Raw genomic sequence first — 19,586 nt, 5'->3', positions numbered from 1 at the left:
TATGTTTCTTTTAGTTTTATTGATCAAGCATAATTTTTATATTTTATTAATGTGTTCTTTGCCTTTAGTAATTACTTTTGTCACCTTCTTTGAGATTACTTGCTGTTCTTTCTTTATCATGTTGTGTTAAATCTTAGGCCATTTATTTTGAATAGTTCGTGTTCTCTAATACATGGCATTACATTTCCCTGTGAATTCTACACTGGATGCATCTCACAGGTTTTGACGTTCTTATGGTTGTTTCAAAAAGCTTATGAATTTTGGTCATTAGTTTTTACTTTAACCCAATGATTATTTAGAAAAACGTTAAAATATTTTTGTTCATCCTTTGTGGCCTATTTCAAATTTTATTGAATGAAGTTAAAGAATATGACCTGTATGATCTCTGGTTTTGAGAATTTGTTGAGATTTTCTTATTGGCTTCATAGAGGGTTCGTTATATTTTTGTTCACTCAATCTGTTGATTTCTTAGATGACTAAACCGAAGTCTCCCACCAGGATTGTAGACTATGAATTTTCAATTTATCTTTCCATTTATAATAATTTTTACATCATATATTTCCAAACTATTTTGCTAAATGTGTAGGAAACTCACTACAAAATGTCCATTTTAATGTTTCTCATCTTGAATTCTATCTTGTTCAGTATTAATACTGTGGCCTATGTTCTCTTTCTGTGAACATTTCACATGGACTATCTTTTCCATCGTTTCATCTTTTTACCTCTGTGTGTTATTTTGTTTCAGGCACATCTCTCAGAAAGAATATGTAATTAGATTTTTTACACCCAATCTGGGCATCTCTGTGTTTAATAAAGGGATTTATTTGCAATTATTATGGTTACTGATCCATGCCATCTTAATTTGTTTTCTATTTACATAAGAATTTGTTATTGTTGTTCTAGCTTTTCTGTCCAGCCTCTGTTGCCTCTCACATTTTCCTTAGTCTATGTGCTTTTTCCTGTAGTGGTTTACAAGTTATACATCCCTACTTCTATTCCTATAGCACAAACCCTTAAATTCTGTCCACATATTTAATCTTATATTTGTAAAGTCAACATCTAGAGTTAACACTAATGATGCTAATAGTAATAGCTGACATTTATGGAGTGCCAGGCACTGTTTCAAGTGCTGCACAACTATTAATTAATTTCAGCTTCACAGCACTTCAACAAGATGGTTTTAATTATTTCCATTTTACAGATGAAAAAATCTGAGGCAAGGAGAGGTAAGTAAACTTTCCAAAGTCATAGAGTAAGCAAATAGCAGAGGTCAGGCCTTGACTCAGTCAAGTTATCCTATGGCTCAAGTTCTAAACTGCCACCGTGATCCTGCCTCTGCAGTAATAGATCAATGGCCTTTAAACTGTAACAAGAATTTTAATGTGTGTTCACTGTTCTTCCCCTTCATTTCTAGATCATTTGATAGTTAACTTATTACCATTACCCTCCTTTTTCTTTCTAAAAATGTTATTCATCAACTGTTCTTTGGACTTAATAACTTCTACAGGTTTCTTTGTTCACTTCCCTTTCATGCTCTCATGTCATCTTTTGTTCTTACATTTGTTATTTCACTTTGATGAACTACAGCACTGAGAAATTCAAAGGTGTAATAAGAAAAAAGAATGGGATTCAAAGGTGTGGATTATAAACTTTTAGGACTCAAGTATGCCTAAAAATAACTTTATGCATGAGACCTTGTTTAGCTAGGAATAGGATTCAAGATTCAAAATAATTTTCACTTTTATCATCTCATCCTTTTCTCACATGCAGTATTATTGATGAGAAGTCTGATGTGAATCTGATTCTTGTTCTTTTGTATGTGATCTCTGGCAGCTGTTAGGTTTTTTTTCTTTATCTTTCGGATCCTAAGATTTAACCATGATATCCATAAGTGAGTATCTTTTTTCATTCATTTTCTGTAGCATTTGCATCTCTCAAATGTCATGTGTTTCTTTAGCTCTGGGAAATTATCTTCTATTATTGATTCTCTTCCCTCTATCATCTCTCTCATCTCTTTTTCTAGAACTCTGATTGGAAACAATTCCCCAGTTACTTGCCCTGACAGGTATCCTGGAGACTCTGCAGCTAGTTGTACCTATTGTTTGTGAGTTTAAAATGATCTCTTGTGTGTATGTTGGCCTTAGTTTCACTCTGATCTGCTTTCTATCTTCCAGAGATTCCTTAACACGTCTGGCCTCCTGATGGCAATCTTTTTTTGTTTATCAGCACTGCTTTACATGTATTACTTTCCTGTAAAACATATTTTTATGTATTTTCTAATGATGTTAGGCAGAGGGGTTGAAGATATATGTTCTTAATCTGCTATTTTGAGCCAAGCCTCCCCATTTATTGTTGTCTCATCGTACAGTATATGATTTATGTTGCCTCACAAACTTACAAGAATTAGGCAGGTTAAAAAAACATATACACAAACATAAATAAACATCATAGAAGTAATTAAGGTGTTATCTGTTCATTTTCATACAAGTATTTACCACAAACCCCTGCAACTCTGAAAGCTGTCAGTCATATGTTATTTTGCAGACAGTTTTGAGGGTTTGTGTCCTAAACCATCGGGGCTCCAGAGGCAGAACTCTGATGCTTTCTGCATGGTGAAAGATTATTTCAGATCCCTCAGGCCCACAAGTGGGAAGAAGAGGTAGATTGTAAGACTCACCCATCAAGGAACTACATCTATTTGTTTCATTGCTCTCTTACTTGTGCCTGAGCCATATTTGTTTTGCCCAGCAAAAAGGTGTCAGTTATGCCCTCACGCTTCTCTTTTCCTGCTCTTATATGAATGCCAAAATCAGCTTTTGACCAGTGGCACCCTGTGGATACAATCTCAAAGGCAGCCATGTGTAAATTCTTTCAGCAGTAGTCCAGAATCCTTCCTCTATAACATTAGCAAAAAAAAAAAAAATCAAGAGCTGACATTCACTTGGTGCTTATTCCTTGTCACTCTTCTAAGTGCTTTATATGAGTTGTCTCATTTTATCTTTACAACAACCCTCTGAAGTATGCACTTTAATTATCTCCAGTTTATAGATAAGAACACTGAAGCTCAGGGGCATTAAGTTGCCCATGGGCACATAGTTGTGGTGGTACAGCCAGGATTTGCCCTAAGACAATTGGATTCTTAAGAGGAGCAGGATGTACCAACCCAAAATATGCCTTTATGGTATATTGGTTATTTGGAGCTGGCTATTTTTTTAAAAAAAAACAGCAGTTGTGGTGAGGTTCTGAAAACCAGGAAAAGTTACCTCTTTGTAAGAGACATTTACATTTACAAGAGAAATCACCATTTGTAAGGGTGTCTCCCTCCCTGTACCAGGAAGGGTGAGTTAACTCTAAATCACTCGAAACTGGTATCAAGGGAGAAGAAATATGTGGGAAATATCAGAAAGGGAGACAGAACATAAAGACTCCTAACTCTGGGAAACGAACTAGGGGTGGTGGAAGGGGAGGAGGGCGGGGGGTGGGAGTGAATGGGTGACGGGCACTGAGGGGGGCACTTGATGGGATGAGCACTGGGTGTTATTCTGTATGTTGGCAAATTGAACACCAATAAAAATAAATTTATTATAAAAAAAGAAACTGGTATCAATGGAGAAGACATGACTTAAATCTGCATAACAACCTCTTCCTTATTACTGTGCTTTTCCTAGTCATCTCTCATACTTGACTCCACACCGCGCCCCCCCCCCCCAATCTTCTTTTGTCTTTAGCTGAAGACGGAATTTAAGGTGTTGGCTTTGCCCATTTTGGAGAGGTACTCACTTTTCTTGTGTTTCTCCCATGGATACAGGAGGTATGCATGTTATTAAATTTTTCTTTGATTATCTCCTATTAATCCGTCTCTTGTCAATTTAATTCATATACCAGCCAAAAGAACCTTGAAGAATAAAGAAAAAAATTTCCTCCCCAACAATTCGAAGTTCTGCGTGCTGAACCACTATGACACATTGCCTCCTTGTCAGATCTTTTTTTTGCTGGCCATTCTCCATGTTATCTTTAAAAATATCTTGAAGCCTTCGTCCAGATCACTGCACCTGATTCCAGAGTGTTTTGGGACATGGCTTGTAGGTGCTCAACCTGGTCCTTTATTAGCCAATCACATAAAGTCAAGACACTGAGTCAGAATGGAGTCAATGCACTCTGGCCCAATGCAGTGTTCCCTCAAACAAAGATGTCTTGCATGAAGTATTATGTAAATCTGGTTGTAAATTCTCCTCATAAAAATCTGGAATGGATAGAAACAATTTCTGGAGTTAATATTATTAGTAAGGAAATAGTCATTTAATCAATGTTGTACTGTCCTTTAGAAATTACGATACCTCTATCTATTGATTTATGGACCACACATTTGTGCATAAACTATTTTTTAACTCTATCACACACCTCATAAAATGAGCAGGACCAATTCACAAATGATGTAACAGTCTCTCTCCTCCCAAAGGAGATTTTCCCTCCTTCCTGCCTGACAGACCCAGTGCCTTAAACCCAGCAGCCCATCTCTTATGCATTCATTTTTGGCTGTGTCATTTTTCAGACTTGTACTCATAACTTTTAACCATATTTATAAGGAGTGAGGTATTATATTAAACCAATGGATTGATGCAGCATTTGGATTTAAAATGTTCCATTTTTGGCTCTGCTTTGCCATGTTTCAGCCAAGTGTACATATATCTGTGGAATGCGATTTAGATTTTCCTTTGCTGCTTGCTGGTTTTCTGCTAGTTTATTTTTCCTTTACCTTTTGTAATGTTTCCTTCTGTCTGGACATTTTTAACTCTTGAGAACTGGAATAATATAGGCTGTAAGAAGCAGTAGGTAATCCCACGGACGATGAGTCAGGTGGCCATGTTCAAAGACAATCCATCAGGAGATTGCACAGTATGTGTGGTGGGAGCAGAGGAGGAGGAGGAGGAGGACAGAATCCCTGTAAATAATGATATTGTTTTGGCCAATAATTGACAGAGGATCCACTAACTGTATGCTTTAATGATCGGGAAAGGGCTGTTCCTGTGCATTTTGGTATTTATAGACTGGAAACTTGCCTGGAAAAGGTTAAAACAGATTTGCAACCAAAGAGATGTGTCTAAGGGGGCTCCTTTGAGACTTAAATAAGCTAAAAAACCTACCCTTCACTTAGATGGATTGAGTCCAGGTTTTCCCTTTTAAAAAAAGAATTGAAATTGGAGACCCCCACCTTGAATAGCAAAGGTCTCTCATCCTGAGCCCTGTGTATGTGAGATCAAGTTTCTCTTTTTGCAAACAGGATTGAATTGGAAACCGGCCTAAACTGATCTCCCACCTCACCCCACCCCCCACCCCAACCTGGAACTGAACCCAAAGAATCATTTTAAAGTCTCAAATCCCAAGTGTAACTAAATTACAATAACCTTCCCCCCACCCAAAAAGTGAGATATTTCTAATACTCTTAAAAACAGAGCCAGCTCAAACTGGCTTGGATCTACATTTGTTAGACCTAAATACATAGAGAATAACATCAGTTACAACTCAAAGGAAAATGTTACACGTGGGCTCCTTGGGTGTGTGGCTTTCATCTATATTGAGCTGACTAAAAACAATCCCCGGTGTAGAATAAGTAGCAAATTTATTCTGCAGCATGGGGGAAGGGAGGACCTACTCTACATGGAATCTACAAATCCTTTGTGTGTGTGTGTGTGTGTGTCTGTGTATGTCTGTGTGTGTTGGGGGTGATGTGTATTGGAGGGGGTGATGTGTGCAGAAGGAGGATAGTGAGATTTGTGTTAAATCTCTTGCAATCACATTCAAGTTGACAACAAGATAACATATCACTTAAGAGCCTTTAATTTCAGCAGAAGCTAATTATACAGTGGATTGTCTAGGGCCACGCTGTCGTTATCATTTTCCCTCTGAAAACTCTGCGTTTTAAACCCTTCCCACCAACACAAAGACTGCAATCTAGACAGTACTCACTGCCATGCACAAAACCATTCCGGTTAGAAATTTCCTGAGGGACGTCCTCTGCTACCCTCTGCCCCCACCCACACACATATCCAACAGACATCATGGTTACTGCCTCATGTTGCCAGCATCTGGAAGACACATGAACATTCTCTTAAGATGAAACAAGCCTTGGGGTTTTGGTGCGATAAGTGAATCGCTAAGTGAGTTTGCCTGTTCGATCCAAGTAACTAAGATGTAGATGCAATAAATACGTTTGCCTGCCAAGGCAGACTCTGGTCTCCGATGCCCGCTGCTCTTGGTGACTTCAGGGTGGCTATGTGCACTCTTGGAAACAGAAATCAGTTCCTGTTTCTGATTTTTCTTAATCTGCCTTCAAAAGCTTGAATTTCTTATTCAGGACCTAGAATTCTTAACAAGAGAAGTACAGAAGGCAGTGGAAATAAGAACGCATGCTTCTGCTGCACAGAACAAAAGAATTCAGGTGAAAATGAGCAAAACTGGAATCCCATCTGAAAGTGGAATTTGCAACACGAGGTGGCAGCTGCCTATGAATGTTTGTGGGGAATTTATTTTTTTCCAAGTTACAAATTAAAAGGGGCTCTTTGGATAAAGAAAGATTTTGGGGAAAACAAACTCAAACTGCCATAAATCTGAGACAAAAATATTCAGAGTGGTAATGAGAGACATTTGGAAGTAATAGCATTGTATGCCTCCTGAGTGATTGCTTGATTTTAAGGAAGCGATTTTTTCCCCCCTTAAAAAAAAAAAAAACCTTTTGAACTTTCAGAACTCCATTCATTTGTGTTGATCTAATTTTTCAAGGCTAAAAAGGCCGTCTGAGTGAAATTGACACTCGTTTCTAGGCATACATTACATGTCATAACCAGATTACTGTTTTCCTGATCCCTCTCCACTGTTTCTTCCTCACTGATGAGTCACTACATTGTGGGTTGCCACCTCAGGTCACCCGAGAAGGTCTCCATACATCATCACGGCTGGATTCTGTCACTTTTGACTGGCCCTTGTTTTGAAGCCTGCGATCTGGTGTTAGGGAAGTCGGTACCCATTGACCTTTCTGCTGTAATTCCTGGGATAGACTGCTTGTTTAGCTTTTAGAGCCTTTAGGTTGATTAGACAGCGTGATTAAATCTCCCGGATATGTTCACTTACGTTGAATGTTCTTGGACATTAATTTTAATGCTCTATAAATGACTTGGCTCGATAAGGTGTTAAGTGACCTAAATGGATAGAAAACAGCTCAGGGACCTCAAAAAGCCTTCCCCCTCACCTTGGGTGGGGGAGTTTCTGAAGCAGAGACCTTGTGGGAAAAGTCATCCTTAGTACATTCTCCATCTCTTCTTCCCTCTCACTGTCAGGAGGTTCCCAGTAACTTCGTTGCCAGGAAGGTCGTGAGTGAGGGGTGGTACAATGTGGAAGGGCAAACAGGCCAAATGGGCAAGCTTCAGTCAGAGCACAGCCTTCAGAAATCCTCCAGAAAAACATTTCATTCTTGAAGATAAGTCTGGTTTACTGAAAAACAAAAGCAATTCCCCCAAAGCCAAGGCATCCCATGCACGGCTATTTCTTTCCATGGCCAATCCCTATTTCTTTCCATGGCCAAGCCCAAAGACAACCACAGACAACTTTTAATCTCCCAAAATGGCATGATTTTTGTGACTTGCCTTTCGGAATCAAGTATTTCTCATTCAGCTCGCATCTCTGGGCCAGTTGTACCTGAAAATCACATCTCAAGATGAAAATGTCAATTGACCCTTAATCATTGACATTAGGGAAAAAAATGATTTCTAATCTGTGGTAACTCTGCCTCCTATAGTCCTCGTTAGGGTGCCATCAATATATATTAAAATGCATGTTAAAATCAAGATCATCAGAAAAATATTTTAATTCTTACTTAATGACAGTTGAATCATTGTCATATATGATCAAGTAATGAGGGCAATGTGATTCAGCTAATGACATCTTTTCTCATTTGAAAAATCTTACGAAAGAATTCCCAGGTAATAATGATGGACTTGATTTCTCTTGATAAGTGAGACTGTTTTCAAAAAAGGTCATAGAGAAATTCTGTTTTAAAATCACAACCTGTTTGACTTAAAACACATTTTAAGTTTTCTAAAATCTATATTAAATAAAATGACATTTGGAGGACAGACCATGGGTCTTTTTGGTTTAACCATCATTCGTCGGGTACCCAGTTGGGGCAGATACTAGAGATACCAACACAGACAAGACAGAGAATTATGGAGTGCAGGTAGCAGGCAGGTATGGAAGTAATAATGCATCTTACAACATACAAAGGATACATGGATTCAAGGAATGGTATACAAAGTGTTACAGGAGTAGAGGGGAGGCAGTTAATTCCATGGTAGAGGTGATATTAAAGATTGGTATGGACCTGAATAAGATGGCAGAGAGCCAAGGACAGGAAAAGGAGTTATAGGAGTGGCCCATTTGAACAAAAATATGAAAGCATGAAAGCTGATGATAGAAGCAATAGAAGGGGGTGTAGTCCAGTATAACTCAAACTTCAAGGAGGTGCTGTGATATAAGCTGGAAAAGTGGTTTGTGGGCTAGTTTTAGGACAACTTTGGATATGTAGCTAAAGTGAGAGTTGAATGTAACTCTTTTTTTTCCAGCCCCTGAAACACGCAGTCAAGTAGTCAAATTTCAAGTCAAGGAGTGTGATGGGCCAAGTAGACCAGGCCCTAGAATGTCTGTGAGGGGAGAAAAAAGGAAAGAGGAAAGGAGGGCTGGGCGGAGTAAGGGGAGTCTTGCAGGAGGGCTAGTTGGTTGGGGATTTTTTAGTTTGTTTGTGTTTTTAAATATAAGTAGCTACATCAAACAAGCTTTGACTTCAGGTTGAATGTAGGAAAGATTGAAAATATTATTACTTTATTGTTAATTTTTGAGAAAAGTTGAGACAAAAGAAACTGGCAACTAAATTTTTTCATAGTGTATGATCAGCACCAAGACTCATTCATCAATGGGGGGGGGGATGAATACTTTTCATGTGTTAGGCACTGAGTTAAAAGTTAAAGGTACAGAGACGAATAATAAAAATATGTCCCTACTCTTCAAGGGGCTCACGGAATGTGAGACCAAGAGATGAATAATCTTTCCTCATGCAAAGGAGTCCGTGCTGGACTCCAGGTCAGGTAAAGGTGGCAACAAGGAGAGGAAGGATCAAGTTTTTCTTGGGTGGGTCTGGGAAAGCTTCCCAAAGGGATAGAAGCATGAGCTGAATCTTGTCCTTATAAAGAGGAATGGTTTGCCAGGACTACCAGAGTTTGTAGAGAAACCTCCAAGCTGCCTAACTGGAAAGGCCAGAGTGTCTGGCCCCTGAAGAGTAAGGACCATAGGTAGTAGGGAGAGGACAGGGGCTGGTGCCTGTGGGAGCTTTGAGGTGGGATGGGCCCGAAGACAAGATGGTATTGTTTGGGGGAAAGGCTAGACATTGTAAAAAGGAAGCCAGAAAGCAAAAAACAGATCTTTCCTTTCTTCTGAGGGCAAGAAGCATTATCCTACTAGATATTACCAAGTGCTTTTGTTGAAGGCTCAGAGCAAAGCATCGTGAAAGCCATGGTTGTTTTTCTTTTTTTAAACAAATTGTGGCAAAAATACATATAACATGAAACTGACCATCTTAACCATTTTTAAGTGTATGGTCCAGTGGCATTAAGTACATTCGCAGTATGATGCAGCCAAACACCACTAGCCATCCCTATAAGTCCTTTCATCTTGCAAAACGGAAAGTCTGTCCCCATTAAACACTAGCTCCCCAGGCTCCTTGTTTCACAGCCTCTGCCAACCACCGTTATGCTTTCTGTCTTCATGATTTTGACTGTACTAAATAGCTCATATAAGTAGAACCATATAATATTTGTCTGTTTGTGACTGGTTTATTTCACTTAGCATAATGTCTTCAGTGTTCATCTTTGTAGCATATTGTGAAATCTTCTTCTTCTTTTGAGGTTTTGTTTATTTATTCATAAGAAACACAGAGAGAGGGGCAGAAACAGAGGCTGAGGGAGAAGCAGGCTCCCTGTAGGGAGATCGATAAGGGACCCGATTCCAGGACCCCAGAATCACAACCTGAGCCAAAGGCAGATGCTCAACCACTGAGCCACCCAGAAGCCCCTAATTTTCTTCTTTTTAAAGGCTGAATAATATTGCATTGTATGTATGTTCTGCATTTTGCTTATCCATTCATTGGCTAATGGACATTTGTGTTGCCTTCCATTTTAGCTACTGTGTATAATGCTACTATGAAACTGGGTATACAAATGCCTTTTCAAGACACTGTTTTAAATTCTTGTGGTATATACCCAGAAGTGGAATGGCTAAGTCATGTGGTAATTACATTTTCAGTTTTTTTGGAACCACCATACTGTTTTCCGTAGCAGCTGTACTATTTTCCATTATCACTGACAGTGCATAGGGTTCCAATTTCTCCACATCTGGGCCAACGCTTGCTGTTTTCTGCTTGGTAGTAGTCATCCTAATGGATACGGTATCTCAGTGTACATCTGATTTGCATTTCCCTAATGACTAGTGATATTGAGCATCTTTTCATGTTATTAGCTATTTGTATATCTTTTTTTTGTAGAAATACCTAGTCTAGTCTTTTGTCCATTATTGAATGAGGTTGTTTGGGTTTTTGAGCTCTCTATGTATTCTAGATATTAATTTTTATCATATATATGATATCACTGACAAATATTCTCTCCCATTCTGTGGGTTGCCTCTTTTACTCTACAGAATGTCTTTTGATGCACAAAATTTAAAAATTTTCATGGAGCCCAACTTGTCTATGTAGACAAGTTACCTGTGCCTTTGGTAGCATAGCCAAGAAATCGTTACACAAGCCAATGTTGCAAAGCTTTGGTCTTATGTTTTCTTCTAAGAGTTTTGTTGTTTATTGTTTTAGGTCTTACGCTTAGGTCCTTGATCCATTTGGAATTAATTTTTGTGTAAGGTGTTAGGTAAGGATCCAGCTTCATTTTTTGGCATGTGGTTAGTAAGTTTTCCCAGCCCCATTTGTTGAAAAAGAAAGGCAAGATTATTGATATTAATTTTAGAAAGGATTTAAACCTGTCACTACCCCACTTGCTTCTAAGTGTTCTTTAGAAGAACAGAGAAGATAGTACATATCTCAACTCATCATAATACATATGACTAAAAAGAGATGGCCATAACAAGATCTGCGCAACTCACAAAAATGGTATGAAAAGGACATTCTGACCACACTACCCTACTCTTTTTTAGTTCACCCATCATAGCCCTTGGACCCTCTGTGTTCTATTTTCCCCATCCTGCTTCTGCAGCCCTCCCCATGGGGAACTGTCATTGGTTTCTGTTCAATGTTTGCCTGCAGTCCTAACTAATTGCAAGTGGCAGAGCCGAGATTGGGCCTTGATTGCCCAGAAACATGTTGGTTATTTGATGAAGCAGGTAGAATTAATTCTTGGGCATCTGTAGCCTGGTCCTAGGGGATGTTTGTAGGAACTGGCCTTGTGTCTGTCAGTGAGGAGAACCACTTACAGTGGCTTCCCCTCTTGCAGCCACTGCTATTGACATAGATTAAAGCTAGGGTGGCAATTAAAGTGGCTTACAGCTCTAGTGAAGGGGACTTTCAGGGGTTAGAACTGAGGCCTGTTGAAATAAAGGAGGTAATCTCCAAGATGTCAAACAAGTTCAAGTGTGCAGGAAGGGTCACTGTGTTGTTTTTACAGGTGTCACTCTGAAGATACTGTCCTCAAATAACAATGTTCATGAAATAGAATTTAAAATGTTTTGGCAATGAATAAGGATAATTGCTTGCTAAATAAAATATACAAATCAGTTGTTACAGTGCTGTGTCAACTTCCAAACTGAACTACTCTCTACTCGATCAAAAGACTTGATATGGTTTAAATAAACGGTAAAGAAATAACATGCTTTTTGTAGTGAATAAAGGTAACTATAACCAATTGCTTTGAGAGTATATGTGCCTTGAGTTTAGAATTATGCTGCATTTTCTAAACTCACCAAGAATGATGAAGGCAAAATAGTAGCTCCTATTCATTGAGTATCTACTAGGTTTATATAATAAAATGTAAATGCAGAGTTGTCTGGGTGACTCAGTCAGTTGAAACTCTTGGTTTTGGCTCACGTGATGATCTCACATATTGTGGGATTGAGCCCCCTGTCGGACTCCCCACTCAGTGTGGATTCTGCTTGAAAATTCTCTCCCTTTGTTCCTCCCCCAATTCATTCTCTCTCCCTCCCTCTCTCTCTCTCTCTCTCTCTCTCAAAGATTTAAAATAAATCTTTTAAAAATGTAAATGAATGGTTTCACTTAATTATCACAATAACCTTCTGAGGTAGACATTATTTTCCCCCCATTTTCCAGTGTGTCCAGTTCTCACTCTACTCTCCCAGGCTGCCATTTTACTTGTTCTTTTATCATAGTGTGGCTATAAAGAGACCAGCCTAACAGTTAAGAAACTTACGTTCACTTAGTACTCACTGTGCTGTGTCTTGCCTCCCGTACTGATGGTACTTCTAGAAGTTTCACCCCTTTTTGATCTGTCTTTCGGCAAAATTAATTTTCCCTGGAGAAGAGAGTAGTGGTTAGAAGGGGGCATGAGGAAGACTTTTGGGATCCAGGTAGTATTCTGTTTCTTGACCTGGATGGAGTTCCATGGATGTGTTCACTTTAAAAATTCATTGGTTTTTATAATGCTCTGTATGTATACTGTACTTAAAAAAAAATCCTACCCTGTTTGCCCTGATCTGTCTCTATTATTTATTCCCACTTTGAATCATTCATTCAGTTTCCTGGTAACTAGCCAGGTAGCTGTCCTATGACAAAGTAGCAGGAGGCTAGAGGGAACTAAGGGGATAGCATGCTACATGGCCAAGCAGTCCATGTGTAGATCAGTCTGAAACCTTTGGTCTGTTGAGCACTGTACTCTCTAAATGATTGAGTTAAATTAAGCCAGTTAGCACAAAGTGGCCCCATCACAAATTGTTTTTTTTTTTGCATCAAATCCAAAAGTTTGGTTCTTATTGCTAGGTATGCTCTGGTCAGACCTATGAACAAAACCTTATCATTTGCATGAAGCTGCTTCTGAAAAAGAAAATTGGCTCTTTGGGATACTTTTGATACTATCTCACTTAGGAAAGGTCAGAAAATAATCTACTCCATTGATGTATCCTGGGACAGAAGTCAGGTGTTTGGTGGCAGGGATGGGAGTGTTTATCTCCTCACTCTCCATTTCCCAAAGTGGGCAGAGAACTCTGATGAATCCCCCAACCCCAGGGAACGCCCAGGGCACATAAGAGAAAGAATGGTAGTGACCAGTCCTCTGATGTTTGTTGAGTACTTCATGTGTGCTTAGTGAATGTATTTTCCTCTTAATCATGGCTAAAGAGAGCCAGGATTACAGATCCATTTTACAGATCTGGAAAGTAAAGACCAGAGCGAGAAAGTGGTTTGCCAAGAACGTATAAGTTGAAGGTGGCAGAGAATAAACACAGATTAAAATGTATCCTTTCCACTCTCCTACAGTAGGTATATACCGAAATTACTTAGAGCGAGGTGATAAGTAGATGAATTGAGTCAGACAACTCATTATCCAGATAAACATCTCTTTCTCTGTCAATAAGAAATTTCAACCACATTTCTTTTCCCTATTGACAAGCAGGAGTTATAAAGAATTAGAACTGGGAACAGGGCAGCCTGTGTGGCTCAGCGGTTTAGCGCCACCTTCAGCCCAGGGTGTGATCCTGGAGACCTGGGATCGAGTCCCATGTCAGGCTCCCTGCATGGAGCCTGCTCCTCCCTCTGCCTGTGTCTCTGCCCTTCTCTCTCTGTGTGTCTCTCATGAGTAAATAAATAAAATCTTAAAAAAAAAGAACTGGGAACAAATTTGGGTTTGACTCCTAACTCTACCACAAACTGTGGGATCTTGTCATTTATAATTCTAAGCCTTAGTTTATCTGTAAAATAGGGATAGCAAAGACTTCCTATGTCACAAGGCTATTAAAAAGGTCACATAAACTACAGTATATGACAATATTTGGAAATAAAAAATGCTGTCGTATGTATAAGGAGGAATGAAAAGCTGAATAGTGACAAAGCACAAAAGAGGCAAAGAGAGTATTCTGCAGGTTCAGAGAGGGAGCAATCACCTCTAGCTGTGGGAAGCAGAGAAGACTGCATAGGGGACCTGACCTTTGAACTGAGTCTTGACAGATGAGTAAGATTTGGGGGCACCTGGGTGGTTCAGTTGGTTAAACATCTGACTCTTGATTTGGGCTCAGGTCATGAACTCAGGGTCATCAGATGGAGCCCTGTGTTGGGCTCTATGTTGAGTGTAGAGCCTGCTTGAGATTCTCTCTCTCCCTCTCCCTCTGTACCTCCACCCTGCTTACTCTCTCTGTCTAAAAAAAAATAAAAAAAAATAAAGAAAGATGAGTAAGATTTGAACATGTAGGCATGGGGTGGGGGCAGGATGAGAGGTATGGAAAGAATAGCTTGAGCAAGTGATGGAAAGAATAGCTTGATCAAGTGCCAGTAGCTGAGCAAGTGACAAAGTCTGTCATATGGGGAACAGCAAGTGGTTTCACTTGGGTGGAAGAGGAGTAGTAACAAAATATCAGTATGGAAAGGTTGTACTGGTGAGCCTTCTGGACTCTCATGGAGGATGACTTTGAATGCCAGGGCAAGGAAGTAGGACTTCCTTCTGCAAGCAAATTGAACCCTTTCAAGATTTTGCAGTGGAAGTGGTGAGTAAAGAGGCATGTGATAGGGCTGCATTTAGGATGGGCACTCAGCCACAGCATGGTGGGTGGATCGGCACAGGTGCATTCATTGGGTGGAATGGTGTGTATGTGTAGACCCTCAGAGAGATTATTACAGTATCCTATAGGACCAAAATCAGGCCACCCCTAGTTGGGCCAGTTGGCATGAGCATTATTTTGAGTTAAAGCGCTCAAAACCCAGCAGATTTAGGAAAAGCTCTTTATCTCCCTCTCAACTGCCTGCCTGTACCAGGAAAAGAGCTGTTAACAGAGATTCTTCTTTACCTAAGAAACTTATTTGCTTAATAGGGCATCTTTGTTTTCCAAACATCTCCTCTTACCTTCTTGCTTAATTGTCTTTCTCCCTTTTGTATCTGCAGACCCCTCTCCCTCTCCTGAGCTCATATAAGCAACATATTGCCTCACTGTCTTTGGGATCTCATGTCGGTGTGGACTCCCTGTACATATGCTATCAAATTTGATTTCCTCTTATTAATCTGTCTCACATCAAATTGCTTTTTAGTTCAGCTAGAAGGATCTTGAAGAGCAGAGGAAATTCCTCCTCCCCAACAGTTCCAATAAGTGGTCATGAGGTACTGACTAGGGACAGCCATAGGGAGGATGGAACAGATAGAAGAATCTATAAAGGGAGACAGAACATGAAAGACTCCTAACTCTGGGAAACGAACTAGGGGTGGTGGAAGGGGAGGTGGGCGGGGGGTGGGGGTGACTGGGTGACGGGCACTGAGGTGGGCACTTGACGGGATGAGCACTGGGTGTTACTCTATATGTTGGAAAATTGAACACCAATAAAAAATAAATTTATTTTAAAAAAGAAGAATCTATAATACAACAGAGAAACAACAGGACAGACCAACTGATAAAAGGCAGAGAACAGGGGATAGGAAGGAGCCAAAAGACTCAAAGCCTAGGGCCAGAGGAACAGGTGGTAGGGGGTGGGGTGTGTGTGAGGGGCAGTCTTTGACACACAAGAAACTTGAGCTCCACTGCTAGTGTCTGGAATACTGAACCACCCAAGGCTGGGCACCTGGGTAAATCTTCCTCCATCCTTCAATAGTGACAAACAGGCAGAAGGTGATTCAAGCTTGGGTTGAATAAAACCCCTGGTATGAACTGCTTTTCCATTTTACTATTGCTAATAATGTAGTCTCAACTATATCTATAGATAGCATCCCAATAATATATTTACCATCTTACAAATCCCAAGTTGTAGCACCAGTAAAATTGTAGCACGGCCCACTGCTCTCTGGGGTTTAATATGCTGTGAACATGTTTCTGCATCTTTAAATGAACATAACACATTTACGAAGACCTCTGGCCTTGTCTTGGTCCCGTTGTTAATATGGTAGACCCAGCCAAATGCTATCAGAAAAGTATGATTTATACATCAAAGATATTGTCAGAAATGGTTGAGGAAAAATGCGTGAAGGAAAGGGACATTTCATTTGTCTTCATGTAACTCTTTAAAACCAGTGAGAGTAGCAAGATGACTGTATTCTTCAATAAACCTTTGATAAAGCATTAGGAAACTGACATGGGATCTCTTGATGGGCCATTACTACCTGCTTTGGATGCCAAGGACTTTCATCCACTCCAGAGGTATATTAATGAGGCAGGAAAGGCATATCTGGGAAATGAAATCATCACCTAAGCATGGCTTTTCTTCTTTGTTAATCATACCCTCTTTCTTTATTCTCCTTTCCATTTCAAAAGTTGGCCTGGGCAGAGTGAAGCCTGCTGGAGTTTTAGGAATAAGAAACACACGCTACCGGCTCCCACTGGGTTTCCCTGACTTTTTTTAAACACACGCAGGGTGCCAGCATTTTGATGTTTGCTCTTGGGTGGCTTTTCCCAGGTCTTTCCTCCCTCTGACTTCTCCTTTTTGCTGGGCTTCAAAGGGGTAAATGAGGAGTCAGTGGCCACATTTAGCAGTTGAAGTAGAAACAATGGCTTTTCAAAGGGGTGCCACAGAGGTGGAGGTTTGGAAGGTGGCTCAAGTGGCATTTCTGGGAGCAAGGAGAGTTCAGCAGTGCACGCCAAGTTGCTTCGTTCAACAGAGCTTTGCTAGCACCCAGGAGACTTTCAGCTCCAAGCTTCTACATTTATTTTATTTGAAAGGGGGCAAGAAAAGAAATCAGGAGCATTCTTCAGATGCAAGTCACCAGGAACCCTGCCTGTCTTCTGCAAGGAAGCCTGTGTTAATCCGTACGAAATCGATTTATGTCACTGCCAGTTATGTGCTCGTGTGGAGACGAGAGCGGCCCCATTGAGATGAAGGGCCGCTCTTTATGCCGCCTTCGCATTTGTATGAAGAACTTAGCCAACAGAATTGCCCTGGGCTTCTCCCCGCTCCCTTCTTCTGGGAGAGACAGATTTCGGGTGTGTTAAAGAATAGTGTTTGCTTAATGATGCACTTAATGAAAGTCCTTGATCAATGATAATTTGTGGGCTTCTAGTAGGGGAGGCTTGAAAAGCACAATCATTTAGCTAGCAACTATTTTCTCAAGCAAAACGGGGGAAAATCGCTGCTTCAGGTCTAGCAGGCTGCAAGACTATGACAAAGATCTGGATGGAACAAAAGCTACAGATGAGGCTGGGAAAGGGAGTATAAACCGAGGTGATAATTGGTGAAGAGGGAATGAAAAACAATGAGAGTGAGTGACGTGTAAACAGACTGGTTAAATGAAATGAGAGATGAAATAAAGAGTGAATTGGGCAGCAAGGGCATCCTCGCTGAAACCAACAAGTTGGGAGACCAAAAAGAAAAAAACACAGTATGGAGATCAAAACCAAAATTAAATCATCTATAAAGGAAGACAGCAAAACAAGGTAAACGGTTGTTAAGTAATCAGCCGCTTGGCATATAGCAGGCAGTAATTTAATCAGTACTTCAATTGGGGAGGGGAGCTGTTGCAGCAGGGAGACAGCCCTGTAGTAGAACCCCCTCCCTGCAACATGACAGACAGGGACCTAGAGGAAGGAGAAGGGGAGTGACAGACACCCAGCACACAACCCACCAGGGTTCTATCCTTGGGGTAGACAGAGGGCCAAAGGCTCTGTGTCACCTGACCTAGCCTGGGCTGCCACTTCTGCAAGCCAAGCATAGCATCTTCTATTTCTTAAAACCCACAGATCCTGTAGATCAACAGATAGTCTACTTGTCCCCCCCCACCCCTTATTGATGCTAATATCGCCATCTGTTCTTACCAGTCCAGGAGACTACAGGAACTTTGCATTCTGCAGTTTCCAATATAAAATCAAGGTTTTCTCCCTCTTTGAAATCTTTAATTATAATATTAAGAGTGCCTTTTCAAATTCCACACACTCTGAGAATCTGACACACCCTCACCTTGGGGAATGTAGCCCCCTCTACCACTGAGAGTCACTGACCTAGTGTATCTTGGAATAAATAGTAAGAGCCAATTAACACAAATCTTTAAAGGCAGATTCTTAGAGCTATTAATACCCTTAGTCTAACACTTCTCTTTAAAGATGGAGAAACTGAGGCCCAGAGGGAGAAAGGATTTGTCTAAAGTCATACTTGGAGTTAAAGGCTGAGTCGGGTTTGGTACATAATATCTCTTGAGCCTTGTTTTGCTGCTATTTCTGCTTGCTTTCATTAATTTCCAATTCAACTTGGGCTGGGCTGAAATATGCTTGGGCTTGATCTGGAAATAAAAAGAATTTCATTGTCTATACTGTAAAGGAAGGTGTCTCATCTGTCTCCTTCAGGAGTTGGGGAGAAACACAGGAGCTGGTCCTAGCACCTAGCACAGAAACTGGCACATTCTAAGAGTGTAGAAGATATTTATCTAGTAAAAAAAAATGAATCAATAAAAAAGCAATCATGGGAAACCTGCTTGTATAGGGTCCAAGGGAAGGCCTCTCCAAGATGGGCCACTTTGGCATGAAAATTATTTCTAGTTAAAAGCAATCAAAACCCAGCAGATTTAAGGTAAGCTCTTTGCCTCCCCCGTCACTGCCTAAATTTATATTGGAAGGGAGAGACTGCACCAGGAAGACAGCTATTAACAGATTCTTCTTTACCTAAGAAACCTGTCTCCATAACAGAGCAACTTTTGTTTTCCGCACATCTCCTCTCAATTTTCTGCTAATGGTCTTCCTCCCACTTTGTATCCTCAGACCCTTACTCCTCTCTCCTTAGCTCAGATGTCACAATTCCTTCGCTCCTGTTGCCTGTCTTTGAAATTTCAAGCCTGTGTGGGTTCCCTATGCATAGGAAATCAAATTTCACTTTCTCTTGTTCACCTGCCTCATATTAATTTGATACTTAGTCCAAGTAGAAGGACTTCAAAAAGTAGAGGAATTCTCTTCTTCCCCAATACTAGTTTAGCACATAGCACATGGTACCCCTTTCTTCAGCAAGCCTCAGTTTCCTAATCTATTCAAGAAGAGCAATGATGTTCTCTGTCTCAAACAGTCAAGATTTGTATTTGTATGGATCAAATGCATATCAAAGTGATTGTAAACAGGAAACACGAATATTATACAGAAGAGCTATGTGAATTTGTTTAATAAGAAGCCCAGAGAACAGAGATAAATAAAGCTCCCCTCCCTCAAAATGGGGTTATACTGCTCCTTTCCCCACTGTGAGTTCCCCACAAGCAAAATTCTAATGTAGAAAGTGTTATCTCTGTATACTTGACCAGAGACAAATCTCCAGATGAGAAAATGTGAGTCATTCCTGATAGGAGTAATTAGAGTGAGGGGCCCCAAGTGGGAAACAGAGAGGAAAGTCGAGTGGGTGTTCAAACAGGAGTGGACACTTTAGGGTAGTA

The sequence above is a fragment of the Nyctereutes procyonoides genome, unplaced genomic scaffold (assembly GCF_905146905.1).
Source record: "Nyctereutes procyonoides isolate TBG_1078 unplaced genomic scaffold, NYPRO_anot_genome, whole genome shotgun sequence".
NCBI lineage: Eukaryota > Metazoa > Chordata > Mammalia > Carnivora > Canidae > Nyctereutes > Nyctereutes procyonoides.
This window is presented reverse-complemented; position numbering follows the sequence as displayed.